The 16,488-nt window shown below is 42.5% G+C and overlaps 1 long non-coding RNA gene and 1 other non-coding gene across 2 annotated transcripts; one reads left to right on the top strand and one right to left on the bottom strand.

The window, feature by feature from the left end:
- Positions 1-385: 385 nt before the first annotated feature.
- LOC138841064 (uncharacterized) lies at positions 386-15,647 on the bottom strand. Its single transcript, XR_011376311.1, has 3 exons — positions 15,565-15,647; positions 14,362-14,408; positions 386-3,764 (listed from the first exon to the last, which is right to left on the bottom strand). It is a non-coding gene; the product is annotated as an uncharacterized lncRNA (long non-coding RNA).
- Positions 12,688-12,817, top strand: LOC138841246 (small nucleolar RNA SNORA51). Its single transcript, XR_011376358.1, has one exon. It is a non-coding gene; the product is annotated as a small nucleolar RNA SNORA51 (small nucleolar RNA).
- Positions 15,648-16,488: the final 841 nt, after the last annotated feature.

The following is a 16,488-nucleotide window of genomic DNA, read 5'->3' as shown; positions in this document are numbered from 1 at the left end:
GAAAATTTAGCATGTGAATACTAATTTCTGATCCTACAGTATGATTCCAGCCATCTCTACCTATGCTCTAAGTATAAATGTTTTACCCAGTTTAATTCTCTAAAAAGTAACTTTAATTCCAAGGACAAAAAGCAGAACTAGTGAGGTGTTCACACCTGTAATCCTAGCTACTAAGGAGACTGAAATAACTGTGGATCAAGGTTTGAAGCCAGCCCAGACAGGAAAGCCTGTGAAACTCAAGCCGAGTTCAAGTTCCAGAACTAGCACATGCACAAAAACACACACAAAACTACCATTTCAAAGAATAACAAGTAGTCTCACTTGCTTACAATCTCAAAACGCAGGGCATTGTATATTGTACTAAATGGCATTGACATACTCCATGTTGTTAAATTTCAGTTTTATTAAAAAATGAGATGCAGTGGCATTTCCATAGACAAACAGAGCAGAGCATGCATTTACCATGTTCACCCACCCATCTAAACCTCCCTCCATATATCCCCCCTTCCTAGTCACCTTCCAAGTTCTTAATAGTCATTCTACTTTCAGGGCGTTTGTTTTTTTAAATTCAGGTCTTGTGCATGGGCAGGTTAGCTGTTCTATCAGGTGCCTCTAGACTTTCCCGTGGGGGCACACCCAGACAACCCTATCTATACTTCTCACACAGCTGAAGTGACAGGTGTGATCCATCTTGTCCAGCTTTTCATTGGCTGACTCTTGGAAACTTTTGGCCTACATTGCCTTTAAACTGTCATCATCCCTGTCTTCCAAGTAGATAGTATTATAGGAGAATCATGGATGAAGGAAAACAAGCAGTGCTTGACTTAGTCTGTGGTTCTATTTTCCTGCAAATGACAGGATTTTCCTCCTCCATTAAAGCTCCATTGCGTTTAGACCATTTTAAAATCTATTCTGTTGACACTCAGGCTAATTCACTATTGTGAAATACTGTCATGGGCATGCATTTATCTTATATGCTGACATTTGCTGATATATATCTTGGAATGGAACCTCCATTTTTTGTGTTGCACAGTGGCAGTACTAACAGTAGGCAGAAGTCCATTTTCTCCAGTCTTGCCCCCTACCCCCACCTTTTTTTGGTCGGTCATGGGGCTTGAACTCTGGGGCCTGGGCACTGTCCCTTAGATCTTCAGCTCAAGGCTAGTGCTACCACTTGAGCTACAGCACCACTTCTGTCTTTTTCTGCTTATATGGTGCTGAGGAATCAAACCCAGGGCCTCATGCTTGCAAGGCAAGCCCTCTACCACTGAGCCACCTCCCAACACCGCCCCTTTTTTTAACAGTAGCTTGAATTTGAATCTTACTGTACTTCTTATTTGCAATTCTGATGGCTGAGAAATTTTTCTTAAACTGGCCATTTTCTTCTTTTAAGATCTATTCGTACATCTTTTGATTTTTGTTTTATTCATATGGCATTATGCCATATAAATAGCAAAGATTTCCCCTAATCATTTCTCTTCATCGTCTTCTTGTTTCCTGTGCTCTTGGGTTCTTATCTGGGAAACAATTCCAAGTATCAACTACAAGTAGGTCTCTGATCCATTTTGTTCTGTACAGGGAGGTAAGTTTCTAGTTTCAATTTGCTACATATAGACATCCAATTGTCTCAATAATGCTTGAATTTCTGCTTCATCTCTTACTCATGGCCTATCATAATTTATATAAAATTGAACATGTCCACACCTGGCACACATAAATTTATTCCTTATAACAAATTGTTCTCTTAATAATTAGTGATATTGTGAAGAATTTTTTGTGTCTTCATGTATACCTTTGCCAAGAAAGTTTCGAGTAGGCTATATATTGGGTCCTCATTCAGCTAGTCTAGATATTTTCGTTGGAGAATTAAGATTATTTACATTCGGTTAATACTGAAAGATGTGCATTTGTTTCATTACTGATTTTTCCAAAGGTGTTTTGTTAATTCATCCCTCTTATCTCTGACGTTCTATAATGCTGACCATTCTTTTTCTTCTGAGTGAAGAATTCCCTCAAGCATATTTCGTAACGTTGGGTTAGTGGTCATACATTTCCTTAGCTCATTTTTATCTCTAAACGTCTTTATTTCTCCTTCAAATGTGAAAGACAACTTTGCCGGGTATATTAATCTTGGTTGGCAGTTATTTTCTTTGAGAACCTGGAGCACATCATTCCATGCCCTTCTGGCATTTAGAGTTCCTTCTGAGAAATCTGCTGTTAATCTAATGCGTTTACCTTTAAATGTTACCTGGTGCTTTTCTCTTGCAGATTTTAGAATTCTTTCTTTGTCCGTTACTCTTGATAATGTAATTATGATATGTCTTGGACAAGTATTTATCTGGTCTGATCTACTTGAGGCTCTAAATGCATTCTGTACATGGATATCCATGTTTTCCCCAAGATCTGGAAAATTTTCTGATATTATTTCCTTGAATAGTTGTGCTAGGCTTCCAACCCTTAGCTCTTCTCCTTCAGGTATGCCAATGAGACGGATGTTTGATCTTTTTATTGAATCCCCAAGAATTTGTAGTTTTTCTTCACCCTCTTTTAATTTTCTTTGTATATTTCTCTCTGACACTAATAGTTTAAAAGTCCTATCTTCGAGATCTGTTACTCTTTCTTCTGTTTGGCCTACTCTCTTACTGAGGCTTTCTACTGATCCTGTCATCTTTTGTGTCATTTCTGAGATTTCTCTTACATCCCCTTTCAAATCTTGTACTGTCTTCAAGTCTTCACAACTGCTTATTAAAAAGTCTCCACAACTGCTGATTATACAGTCTTTTCTGTTTATTATACTGTCTTTTATCTGTTCACCTGCTTCACGAATAGCTTCACAGCATGTCTTCGTATGTTCATTTATCGTTTCTCTCAGACTCTCTAGCAAGTCCCTCTTGAAAGAAGTCCATATTTCTTCGTTTTGCATTTCATTCGCTCTAGAATCTTTGGAATGAGTTACCAGAGAATTAGAAATTTTAGATGTCCCATTACCATTTTTTTTCTTATTTCTGGTACTTCTACGTTTAGACATCTTCGTATTTTGGGTTGGATACTTCTTCTACTTTTATATAATAAATGGCTTTCTCTTAACCTGCTTTAAGGAACCAGCTCTCCTCCTGCCCCCCTGCCCAATAATGCTCAGCTTCTTTCCAATGTTACTCTAGGTGAAATCTCCCTATGGCTTCATTGAATGCAATTCATTGGACACAATGAATCTACCCTACTAAAGTCTGAGGGACTATCTGTAGATCTTTCAAGAGGATATAATCTACCAATTATGCACTGTGGTTATAAGAAAAATAAAAAAACGGAATCAGGTGATTGGTTTCCACAGAAACTGATAATACTGGCTAAGTCAATCTGATACTGGCTATTTTAATTGTGATGGGCACAAAGCTCTCAATCACTCCCGTAGTGGCTTGTGGGAGCTGGGATCACAGCTTCCCCTCTCAGTGACACATCCAGTCTTGAGAGCAATGTGTGACCAGCGATGGAATAGAGATGAGCAAGCAGAGCACCCTTGGTAGGTACAGTTCACACAACAGTTATTACTTTGGGGCTTAAAATTCCATCTTAGCTGTCCCAACCTGGGCAGTGGTCACTGTTCAGGAACTTTTGTTTCCCTATGCCTCAAGTTCAAATATCTGCCAATGTTTGAGCAGGTCTTGATGACAGCTGGAATTGGAGTTTCGTTCAGCTGGGAGTATGAAGCTCAGTGGCTGAGCACCTGACCAATTTGTACAACTGCCTGGGCTTGATCCGCAGCACTGTAAAAGAACAAAAAACAAAGAATGAAAACTGCCAATAGCATCAAACATAACAAAAGGGGAAGTTTAAAACTAGGAGAAAAAAAATAAAAATATAAAGAGGAAAAAAATTAAGTAGGCAAAAAAATTCATTTTCACTCTTGATGAGGGAGCCAGTCAGAAGATCAGAACCTACACCAATCAAAGCTTCTCTTTGGGGGCCTGGGAAGGTGGTAGAGCGCTTGCCGCATGCATGAGGCCCTGGGTTCGATTCCTCAGCACCACATAAGCAAAAAGAAAAGCCAGAAGTGGCACTGTGGCTCAAGTGATAGAGCACTCGTCTTGAGCTGAAGAGCTGAGTGACAGCACCCAGGCCCAGAGTTCAGGCCTCACGACTGGACCCCCCACCAAAAAAAAAAAAAAAAAAAAGGCAAAAAGCTTCTCTTTGGATCTACCTTAGCTGTATACCCCATGAACAGAGCAATACTGCTAAAGATCCTCCTTTCTCCCCACCCTTGTTGTGCTGCTTGCTATATGAAAATTTCTTTCAGCCCTTTGTATACTAGAATGGGCTAGAGTACACCAAACTGCCACTCCAGTTTTTAGGCTGCATGCTTCAGTAGTATGGCAATGCAAACTAAATTACAATCATATGGGCTGGGAGGAGGTAAGAGAATACATGTTATCTGCCACCCTAATGTTGCTTCAGGCTCAGTTCTGTACAAAACTACCCAACTATTCAACCCTCAACTCATAGTAAGTTCCCCAAAGGGCTGATTTTAGAATTGCAGTCCATGTTTCCTACAGCATAAACTCCTAGTGTGTTTACGCCAAAGTCACTTCTCTGAGCTCTCTCACAAAGTTCTGGGGGAAATAGAACAGTACTTTCATTCACCTATATCCTTGCCTACCCCAGATGTGTCCATGCTGATTAGGGTGCGAGAACACTGTTTCTTGTACTATTCTACCATCAAAAGCCTGTAGACCTAACCAGGTCTCCATTCCTTTGTTAAATTCCAGTGCTCATCTACTCCCCACTGTGGAACTGGACACCTGTTGCTCAGGTTCTATATGGTAAAGAAGCATCAGTGCTGAGCACCTCTACTACACCATCATGCCTCTTTGAGTTTTCTAATCAGGTAAATTTCACTATTAGTTTCAAAACAAGACATGAAAATGTTTTTTATTGCTGCAAAGTCTCTAACTCTTTAAACTATAAACTGACAAAATAGGATTTAAATTATCTAAGTGACTACAAATGTGATGGTTGAGATAAGGTCAACCAACTCAGTTTAAAATAGGGAACAGTTAGAAAAACCTTCCTATCACCAGGTCTGAAAAAGGTTAGATTGAGAAACATTGCTTTGGGGAAAGGTAGACTCAACAAAGCCTAATCATAGAGACAGATCTAGTGACTAGAGTACTTCAACCCCTGTCATGGAGGAAATAAATCCAGATACTGCCATCATAATATCCTTTCCTAGGAGTACAACAGAAGAGATGGGGGCTCGGGAGGGTTATGGTGAGGAACCAAAACAAACATGAAACATGGGAGCACCACCCCCAACCACCTCTAGGATAAGACTAATTTCAAATATATAATCACACAAGAAAACCTTATTCATGGCACTGAGAAGCAACAGCCAGTTAGTTATCAGGCAAGCACAGTATCATCCTATAGCATCCCAATCCTTTTCTTTGGTTTTTCAATCTCCAAATGCAATCTAGAATGAATTGTACTCCTACATTCATCTTGAAAAAAATGGGGTAAAGAACTTTTTTTTTCTACCAAGGGCCATTTGATTATTTTTAAGTAAAACTCATGAGGCATACATAATATCAATCAATACAATACAGAAGTCGTGCACTGAATTCACTTTCATGAGATCCCATCTCTAATCCCCAAATCAACTGCTGCCAGCCATATGTCTGGATATTCAAGCCATCCTAGCACCTAAGCAACAGAACATGAAACTGCTCTTTCAACCAAAGGGGGGACACTAAAAACAAAGTGAGCAAGAAAATGAGCTCTTTACTTCTGAGTATAATAGGAGAGACCTAACAAGAATGTAACATGAAAAGAATAATTCAGGGGCTGGGAAGGTGGCTCAGTGGTACAGCACTTGCCTTGCATGCACGAGGCCCTGGGTTCGATTCCTCAGCACCACATAAGCAAAAAGAAAAAAAAGCCGGAAGTGGCGCTGTGGCTCAAGTGGTAGAGCACTAGCCTTGAGCTGAAGAGCTGAGGGACAGCGCCCAGGCCCAGAGTTCAGGCCCCATGACTGGATGCCCCCCCCCCCAAAAAAAGAAAAGAATCATTCATGTTATCCAAGAAGGAGGTAACAAGCAGAGGGAAAAGCTAGTACAAAGGATCAAATTCACAAGGATCTGGTATATTCAAATTCAGGGAAACTAGTATGGTTGCAAAAAAGTAATCAAGTACAAAAAAGAAAGAGAGATCCAAGTAGCAATGTGGGATACATCACATATGGGGTTCTGGAGGGGGTTCAACGATGGCCCTCTGAAAGGTTCTTTGGCATTCTATTCCCTGGAACCTATAAATGTAACAACCTTAGAGCCTTCACAGAGGCAAGTAACTTAACAATCTCATGAGACCATCCTGAATAATCTGTGTCTTAAATACTAAGTGTCCTTTTTTTATGTGGGAAGAGGTGGACATGCCAAGTGGGAAGCAGCAATTAAGAGTTTAGTGTCATCTGAGGCCAAGGAACACTTGGACCAGCTGAAACAAGGAAGGATGGCTCCTTCTCAACCTTCTAAAAAACATTTGCAAACTTTGAAAATTTGTATTTCTGGGCCTCAGAACTGTGAATGAATAAATCTATATACTATCATAAAGGGGGGAGGGGCTGCAGACAGCTAACATGTGAGTCTGTCCTGTCAAATACCAAAATGGTTTTGTAGGCTTTTTACAAACCATGGTAAAGGTCTTTACAAACCATGGTAAAGGTCTTCTTACTAATTCTAAAACATGCTCTTGGCTGGTCATAGTGGTGTTTGCCTATAATGCTAGTACTAAGGAGGCTAAGGCAACAGGATTGTGAGTTAAAGGCCAGCCTGGGATACATAGGAACCTATCTCAAAAACTAAACAGAAGCTGGGAGATGGTGGCTCACATCTGTAATCCTAACTACTCAGGAGCCTGAGATCTGAGGATCACGGTTCAAAGCCAGCCCAGGCAGAAAAGTCCATGAGACTCTGATCTCCAATTAACCACCACCAGAAAACCAGAAGTGGTACTGTGTCTCAAGTGGTAGAGCACTTGCCTTGAGCTGAAGAGCTGAGGGACAGCGCCCAGGCCGAGTTCAAGCCCCATGATGGAGGACGGGGAGTGGGGGGTAAGAAGAAAAGGAAAAAAAAGCAAATAAAATGTGGTCATGGTTTTTTTATCATCCCATTTCATCAGAGAAATTACCTATGACTTTGAATTATCTAGAACAGTAAAAGTTTGTTTTTTTTTTTTAAAATAGATTCTGATTCTACTCTCTTTAGGCCTGTTCTTTTTTTTTTGAGGGGGGTGGTGGTGGTGCCAGTCTTGTGGCTAGAATTCAGAGCCTGGGTGCTGCCCAAGGCTAGCACTTTACCACTTGAGCTACAGCTCCACTACCAGCATTTCTGGTAGCTAACTGGGGATTAAGAGTATCATGGACTTCCCTGCCCAGGCTGGCTTCAAATGCAGATCCTCAGATCTCAGCCTGATCAGTAGCTAGGATTACAGATGTGAGCCACTTGCGCCCAGCTAGACCTGTTCTTTCTTAATCGCTGATTTATGAACCCACAGTTACGAAGCAGGCATCATTCCACAGCAGGGGGAAAAGGCAAAGACCATGCTCTCCTTGTGATTATATAGAAGAAAGGGGAAGAAGGAAGGGAGAGGGGAGAAGAGGTAAAAATATCAGGTAGTGATGCAAGCTATGAAGGCAAGAAACAGATCTGGATACAGTTTACAGTTCTGTCTATGTGTTGGGAGGTTCAGTTCTCAATGTGGTAATGTGGAAACCAAGTTTTCAAAAGATGGGGAGGAGCTAGTAGGTGATTTGAGGGTGCAACCCTCAAAAGAGATTAAGGTATTTCTCCTACAATCCTACTTAATTTGGAGGTTATAAAAGCCTGAACCTGGCCCTAACTTAGTCTCTTCTTCATGACCAACCTTGTGATTTCCTTCTATTTCTTTTTGTCAGTCATGGGGCTTGAACTCTGGGCGTGGGTGCTGCCCTGTGCTCTTCAGCTCAAGGCTAGCACTCTACACTTGAGCCACAGCGCCACTTCTGGTTTACTGGTCATGGTTAATGAGATCAGAGGCTCATGGACATTCCTGCCTGGGCTGGTTTTAAACTGTGATCCTCAGTGCTCAACCTCCTGAGTAGCTAGGATTAAAGGCGTGAGCCACCAGCGCCCAGCTCTTTCCACTACTTATGCTGACACCACTGACAACCATCATGAGGAGCCTCGCCAAGCTGTGCCAATGTGGGCATCAGGCCCTGAAACCTTCAGAACTGTGAGCTAAATATACTAATTTTTTTATATGCATATTTTGTCAGAAGGTGATACACAGGAAAATTCTGTTTGAGATTTCTCTTCTTGCTTAATTTTTTTTGGGGGGCCAGTCCTGGGGCTTGAACTCAGGGGCTGGGCACTGACCCTGAGCTTCTTTTGCTCAAGGCTAGCACTCTACCACTTGAGCCACAGCTCCACTTCAGTCTTTTTCTGTTTATGTGGTACTGAGGAATCAAACTGAGGGCTTCATGCATGCTAGGCAAGCATCCACCTGGCCTTTTTTAGCTGAATCTTGAATGCATGTTTAATAATATATGTTTTATATGTATGTGTGTGTGTGTATGTATGTGAGAAGAGCATTCCAGGCAAAGGAAAAAGTACAAAGGAGCTGTAAAGCTTCTTAGCTTTGTGTTAGAAGAACAAGATAATGTGGTTAGAACACAGTAAAGAAGGACCAAAGTCCACAGGAGGTCAGAAAAAGAGGCTTTTAAGGACTTGTGGGATAAGGACTTAGTATTATCCTTAACACAATGGAAAACAGAACCTTAAACAAAAAAGTCTCTGTCTAGATGCTAAAGAACTTACAACTGTTTTCCAAAACTGGCAGCAAGTTAGTACTGACATCTACAGCAGAGATCCTGTTGTCTTGGGTTGGGAAGTCAACAGTGGTGATAATGATAAAAGACAGAACTTTGCATATGGCTTTCTAATAAGATACAAGGTGTGAGAGAAAAGGAATTTAACCCAAAAGATCCTTCTGTTTTTACTCCAAGGAACCAGTGAATACTACTAATTATTAAGCTTGACTATAGGGTAGAAGGCTTGGGGTGGGGCCAAAAGTTTGAGATGCTTACTAAATATCTGGTAGTGGGATATGATGCCATATAGAAAAGTCTGAAGTTCAGAAGAACAATCTGGAGATTTAAATTTGGAGATTATAAATGTAGTACTGGCACTTATAGCACATGACTAGATAAAGTAGTCTGAGCAATAGAAGACAAGTCCAAACAATGTCTAAGAACATTTAAAGAGTCCAAGAGTAAGCCCTGGCCTGGTAGGGAAGATGATCAAGATTCATTTTACTTGCAAATCCTTTGTAAATTACTTAAAGATAGAAACATAATTTTTTAAGAAGTCCTTCCCTGGTTTGATGACATATACCTGTAATCCCAGCATAAGGGAGGTCAAGGCAGGACACCAGAGCCTGGGTTATAGAGTGAAACAGTCTCAAAACAAAACAAATAACTACTAGGGCAACACTGAGTAGCCATGGACAGCAATTCAGAAAGTGATGGGGACAAAGATCATTTGGAGTGGTCTGAGGAAATAAGTACATAAGGTGATGAAGAAGGCACTCAAAACTCCTGGGAAGATTAACTATAAAGTGATACTGAGCTGGGTGCTGATGGCTCACACCTGTAATCCTAGCTACTCAGGAGGCTGAGATCTGAGGATCACGGTTCAAAGACAGCCCAGGCAGAAAAGTCCGTGAGACTCTTATCTCCAATAGACCACCAGAAAACCAAAGTGGCTCAGTGGTTCAAGTGGTAGAGCGCTCACCGTGAACTGAAGAGCTGAGGGACAGTGCCCAGGCCCAGAGTTCAAGCCCCATGACCAGCCAAAAAAAAAAAAAAGAGAGAGATACTGAGACAGGAGAACATTTGTGAGTAGGGAAGATCTAAAGCCTGGGGAGAACTTTCAGAAGGTTTTTAAAATACAAATACTTCTTGACTTGTAACAGTGTTATATCTGGTGAATTTATTTTAAGTTGAAAGTTTTGTCAAATCAAAAAATGTGTTTTAGAGTTGGAGGTGTTACTCAGAGGTTGCAAATTCAAACCACAGTACTGCCAAAAAAAAAGTTTAATATACCTTATCTACCAAACATCATACCAACACAGTATACTATCAAGTGTTGACTATCCATATGAGCACACATTTCACAAGAAGCTTTGACTCTTTCCTGTCACTCAATATTGCAAGTCTTGTCTGGGTAGCATACCATTAGATCAAAATTCTAAGTACAAGCCACATGCCAGTGGCACATGCTTGTAATCCTAGCTACTCAGGAGGTTGAGATCTGAAGATAGTGGTTCAAAGCCAGTCCAAGCTGGAAAGCCTGTGAGATTCTGTAACCACCAGAAAACCAGAAGTGGAACTTTGGTCCAAAGTGGTAGACAACTAGCTTTGAGCAAAAGAGATCAGAGACAGTGTCCAGACCATGAGTTCAAGCTCCACAACTGACAAGAAAAAATAAAAATAAAAACAAAAAATCTAAATACAGCCAGGTGCCAGTGCTTCCTTCATGCCTCAAACCCTAACTACTCAGTCAAGTTTAAAGCCAGATTTTCTCTCCCAGTAGAAAAGTCTAAGAGACTCTTATCTCCAAGTAACACCTAAAAGCTCCAAGTGAGGCTGTGACTCATGTAGTAGAGTGCTAATCTTTAGCAAAAACTTAAGGGACAGCTCCCAGGCCCTGAGTTCAAGCCTCAATACCAGCACAAACAAAAAACATCTAAATACAGTAATTTCCAAAGTTTTTTGCTTCTGTTTACTTATGACAAATATTTTATACCCCCATATCCAATGGTCAGAAGTTCAGACAGTGCCATCAGCCTTGGTCAATTAGAAAATGGAGTCATCTGGAGAATGGAGTCATCTGACTCACCAACCTGCGAATAGCATCTCAGATAGCATATGTTTTAAATTGGCCACTGAACCTGCCTGGGATCTTGTTGACCTCAGCCACATTCATCTGGATAGACCCATGGTCCTTGGTACTAATGATGTGGTTTGCTGATGGATAACTTCATGGAACACACAGCTTGCCAGCTGTCGTGTTACAGGTCAAAGCTGTATCTGCTGTCTTGTAGGTGAACATACTGAACTCTTAACACTTTCACATCATTTTAAGTCAGATCATCAGAAGTTGGGTAAAACTTACATATCAAATTGTATTCAATATATACTAGAATGTCTGAGAATGATAGAAAAATTGATTAGACTGGAGAGGAGAAAAATACAATGATGTGAAATAAGCTCGCATGGATCCCCTTCTGTGAGAAAGTGAAAGGTCTGACTTTAGAGGGAGTCTGTGCTTTCAACTCTAAATCAGGAAGAATAGCAATGAAAGTGTCTGGATATAAACAGAGATCAAATCTGCTGGTAGGAATATAACCCACTGTGCTTCCATAGTATACCAAATAAATGTTCCTGTTGCTCTTTCAAATCATACAAAATTCATCCTATAAAAGGCATTATACAGAGATTTTTTTTTTGATTGGGCTTTGGGCAAAAAGAAAACCAAAAATCTTTTTTTAAGGTGGGTACTACATCTCCTTGTAAAGCTCCAGTTCTGTAAAACAAGTGGTAAGCAATTAATCCTAATTTAACACCAAAAGCACTTGTTACAAGCAAGAAACTGTCAATTATTTTAATCTCAAATTCTTCCTTACAGCAGTTCTCTACATGAATACATTGTTTCATTTTATATTATGAATATGGAAGCTGATGCTCAAGAGAAAATAATTCACCAGCAAAAAGCCAGGCAAGAGGCATGGCTTAAGTGAGTAGGGAGGTAGCCACAAGCAAAGCAAGCAGAACAAGCCCAAGGTCAGAGTTCAAGACTGGAAGAGAGGGGAAATTACATTGTGAATCCTAAAATCAGAGAGGGATGATACAATTCTAAGATGGCAAAGACCAGCTGAAATGGTCTAATGGCAGCCTTGTGTCCTGTAATTAAATCTTTCTCTACCCTAAGGAGTAAGAGGGAACTGGAAATCGGTTCGTTTTGTGTGAAGGGCTTGAATGCTGGGCCTCTTGCTAGAGCTATCTCTCTCTTAGCTTGTTCACTCAAGACTAGTGGGCACTTTACCGTGTGGGTCAAACCTCCATTTACTTTCATGTACCAAATTTATGAAAAAATCATCCCCAAACATATCATTAATTTCCGTGATGGTGATTTTGGATAAAACAAAAAGATCAACCATCCTCATGGTGAAATTCTCCCTTGCATGACTTTGAACTGAGACTAGCCTTTTCTCATCTTTCAACTCAGAACACAACTATACCACGAGCACTATGTAAGTTTCCAATTTGACAACTCAACGTGCTAGCTTCCAAAAATGCATGTCAGTTCCTTATTAAAACATCATATAGGGCTGGGAATGTGGCTTAATGGTGAAGTGCTTGCCTAGCATGCATGAAGCCCTAGGTTCGATTCCTCAGTATCACATAAACAGAAAAAGGCAGAAGAGGTACTGTGGCTCAAGTGTAGAGTGCTAGCCTTGAGTAAAAGAAGCTCATGGATAGTGCCTGGGCCTTGAGTTCAAGCCCCAGGACTGCTTAAAAAAAAAAACAAACAAACAAATACCCCTACAATATACCTATTTTACTGGTTCTGTTTCTAGGGAGAATATTAAAGATCTGTCCTCCTGGTGCTTCCACAGGCTGTGTTCTTACACTGACTATATAAAAAGAAGAGGCAGACCAAACCCACTCCATATATACCTCAGCCCAAGCTGTGCCTGGTCTGTATTGTGAATGGGAGATGAATAAGGTGGCAAAAAACCAAACCAAACCAAAAATCTATTAAAGATCTTCCAAACACACATCACTACTTTCTTTCTTTCTTTTTTTTTGGGGGGGGGGGCGGGGGGGGATCCGGTCATGGGGCCTGAACTCTGGGCTTCAGCTCAAGACAAGTGCTTTACCACTTGAGCCACAGCGCCACTTCCAGCTTTTTTCTTTTTGCTTATGTGGTGCTGAGGGAGTCGAACCCAGGGCCTCAGGCATGCAAGGCCAAGAGCTCTACCACTGAGCCACCTTCCCAGCCCCATCACTACTTTCTTGACATAATTAAGAGTGGACCAAAAATAGAAGTTTCCTGATTTATGATTTTGCAGAGGTATTAAGTAATGCCAGAAAATACATTCACTGTAACATACTATTTATTTTCAAAATTCAATCCAGATAGAAACATTTTGCTGTCATTAGCTTTCTATAAAAACTGAGTTTTCTTAAATTTCATAAAATTACAGTCCCCTTAGATTTCTGGCTAAAGCTGAAAAGATCCCCCTCTTTAACTTCCAAGAAAGAGGATAATTACTTTGTTTTACTTCCAAGGAAGTGGTTATCCTTAAGCTTCAATGTAGGCCCAGAGTGCTAAACAAAATTCCATTATCTTGAATCTAAAATTACACTATTCTCTTTAGATTTTCCTCTTCCCTCTTCACTGATGGGCATGTTGGAAATGCTGGGAAGGTGTGGGAAAAAAAAAGAACTTTTGCCCCTAGACCAGCAATAAAGGTCAATAGCACAAGACTTCAACTATTAAACTCATCCTTTCCACTTAAAATGTTTAATCTGGTTTCAGGAATCCACTTTTATTCATGGGAACAAAACACTGTCCAAATTAAAAGCTCTTAATACATGCCAGAGCTATTCTAGATGTGAGATATACAAAAACAAAGCTGTGCTAATACTCCCAAGAGTAACCTGTAACATGTTCAAAAAGAGCAGGTAACACCTGGTGGGAGGGAAAGGCTTTGCAGAAACGCTAATAGGCTACCAGTAGGATACAGGTAATGATTCAAAGATATTTTTAGAGAAAAATTGCCATTGGGGAATATGAATCTTAATTTCTGAACATGAATACTTTTAAGGTTTTTGCATATGGTATATTCACACAATACTAATCCACAGAAATGGAAATTAGCTAAATTATTCATCATCACCTCTGTTCAACTTAGGACCCTTTCAAAATAGGCAGAGGTTACAATTGGAATAAATTAGGACCAAGACAGAATGGTATGCATACTCCTGAATGTATGTTACATAAAACAATATTGTATTTTAATCTTGAGGCTGTTCTAGACAGTGAAAATAACCCTTAAAAAGCTTGCAGGTTTCCTATGTGCATCTAATGATTAAAAAAAAAAAATTGAAATAAATTCTCCAGGAAATGGAAATGGGTTTTTTAATTTGTTTAAAAAAATAATAAAAATAGCTTGCAGATTCCATGTTTGTATGTGAAGATTTTGGATTTACAAAGGCCAATGTGGTATTTTTTGATAAAGCTAATTTTAAAAAATGACACTTACATTTTCCAGTCATATATCTCCAAGACGATTTTCACACTTTCCTATTCCTTTAGGAAAAAAATAAAAAGAGGGGAAGGGATTAGAATTAAGTTTTAATGACCAAACTACCAAAACAATATTTCCATACTACCATGTAGTATTTGTGGGACTTTCCAACAATACCTAATAAGATCGAAGGCTTTACACACCGTTGTATAAACAAGCTGGAGACAATCCTTGCAAAACCCGAGGATGCTACTACCTACACCCACAGAATGCAGGTCACTGTGACACGGCACACACAGCACTCTGCGAAGTCAAAAGCGTAGCTCACTTTTCGCTGACCAGGCTTCTTTCTAGAACTTTTCCTCCGCCACCCCCCACCCCCCACAAAGAGCTCGAGTGTCGATTTCACCAGATGGTCTGGCACTCCCGGTTCTCCAGAACCTTAGCTTTTATCTGGTTCCTGGAAGGTCACCCTAGTCCTCGCCTGGCTCTGTCCTGGGTCTTGAGGGCATCCGTGGGGGCCCCTGGCTGGGCGCGCGCCCCAGGAGGGGCCGACCACAGACCTTCCCAAGTGCTCAAGTGGGGCGCGAAGGCCGGGAGTCGGGGGCGCCCCCATGAATACACCTGTGTGGGCGCAGCTCGCCCGGATGGGGCACCCTGAGCCCCCTCGGCCACGTGCCTAAGCCCCTTTGAATCTGGAACCGAGCTGATGGGACCGGAAAGGTCTGCCCCCCCCTCCTCCCCCACCAAGGCAGGTCGGCGAGGGAAGGGCCGGCGCCGGACCCGCGACCCCCCACCCGGCCAACCTCAGTGTGACCCCTCTGTGTCCCCCCAAAGCCATCTGCGCTCCTGCTCCCCCCTCCCAACGCAAAACGGAGCCGGCCCGCCTCTCCTCCATTGTCCCCCGGCCCCGCCGGCGCGGCCCGCTACCCGCCTCCACGTGGCTGCTCCCTCATCTCCGATCCGGCCCCCCGCCCCCGGAGAACTTTCCAGAGCCCCGCCCGGCCCTCCACCCCCCCACCCCCCCAGCTCCCACCGCCCCCCCCATCCCCGGCAGAGCGCACGGAGGCTCCGCGCACAGCCCGGCGACCACCCCGGGCCTCAGGCCCGACCCGGCTCCCGCGCCGGAGAGCCGCACTGCCTTCCACTCACGGCGGTCCGGCGGGGACCCCCCCTCTTCTCGGGGACCCTGCCCCCCGGCGACCCTGCCCGCCTCACCTCGCGCGACCCGCGCGGACGGCCCGCCTAAAATTAGAAAGCGGCGTGGCGGACGCTCACGTGCGCGCCCAGCGGACTGAGTCACGGCCACGCCCCCTCGCAGAGGACGCGCTGACGTCACCCGCTTCCCCGAAGGGTGACGTCAACGCGCCCGCGGGAGGCGGTGGAGACAATATTCAGTACGTTTCGCTGCCTTAAAGGAACCGGGTCTTAGGTTAGGAAAGGTTTTTGAGGTCAATGCTCCTCTCGCCTCAGGGTGGATTCGGGGTTCGACTTTGCCCTTTTGAGCCGTACAAGGGTGATGAAAACAGGAGCTCCACCCCCTCTCTGAACCTCCTCCAGAAAGCCCTCCATGATTACAGCCACCAGAACGGACGAATTGCCTGCCCAAAAGTCAGGCAGGAAGGGCTTCCTGTGCCCTTGAGACCCTCACTGTTCCCCACCCCCTCTCGGCTTAGGCTCTTGTCCCTGATGGTAGAGAAAAGCTGTGGTTGAGATTTTATGTGATCTGTCAGTTAGTTGGTCATGACTAGGCCCATGTATCACTGTTTTGATTATTTCTAATTTCTCATTAGTCGTGTGGACAGAAACCAGGAACTTAATCCCTCGGTATTCAGGTCATGGCTTGGTCTCCAAACCCTCTCCCCATGAGGAAGGTTGCTGTGGAAGCTTCCTGAGGGCAGGATCCCAGTATAATGTGCTGCAGAGGATTCTCCTTGATCTCCCCAGCTTTTCTCATTTCCTTCTTTAACATCTTTGCAGAGATGCATGCTGCTGTTCTCCTTTTGGAGACGAGGAAGAAAATCGGGACCCAAGGTGATTTCTTTAGTCACACAGCTAATGAGTGGCAAGATGGGAATCAAGCAGACTCCAAAGTTCACAGTTTTTGGTGATAAGGTTTGGCTTCTCTCAATCCTGGCCCTG

This window comes from Dipodomys merriami, unplaced genomic scaffold, assembly GCF_024711535.1.
Source record: "Dipodomys merriami isolate MVZ:Mamm:240054 unplaced genomic scaffold, mDipMer1.0.p SCAF_31, whole genome shotgun sequence".
NCBI lineage: Eukaryota > Metazoa > Chordata > Mammalia > Rodentia > Heteromyidae > Dipodomys > Dipodomys merriami.
Note: the sequence above shows the minus strand (reverse complement) of the source record. Positions and strands in the feature narration are given on the sequence as shown.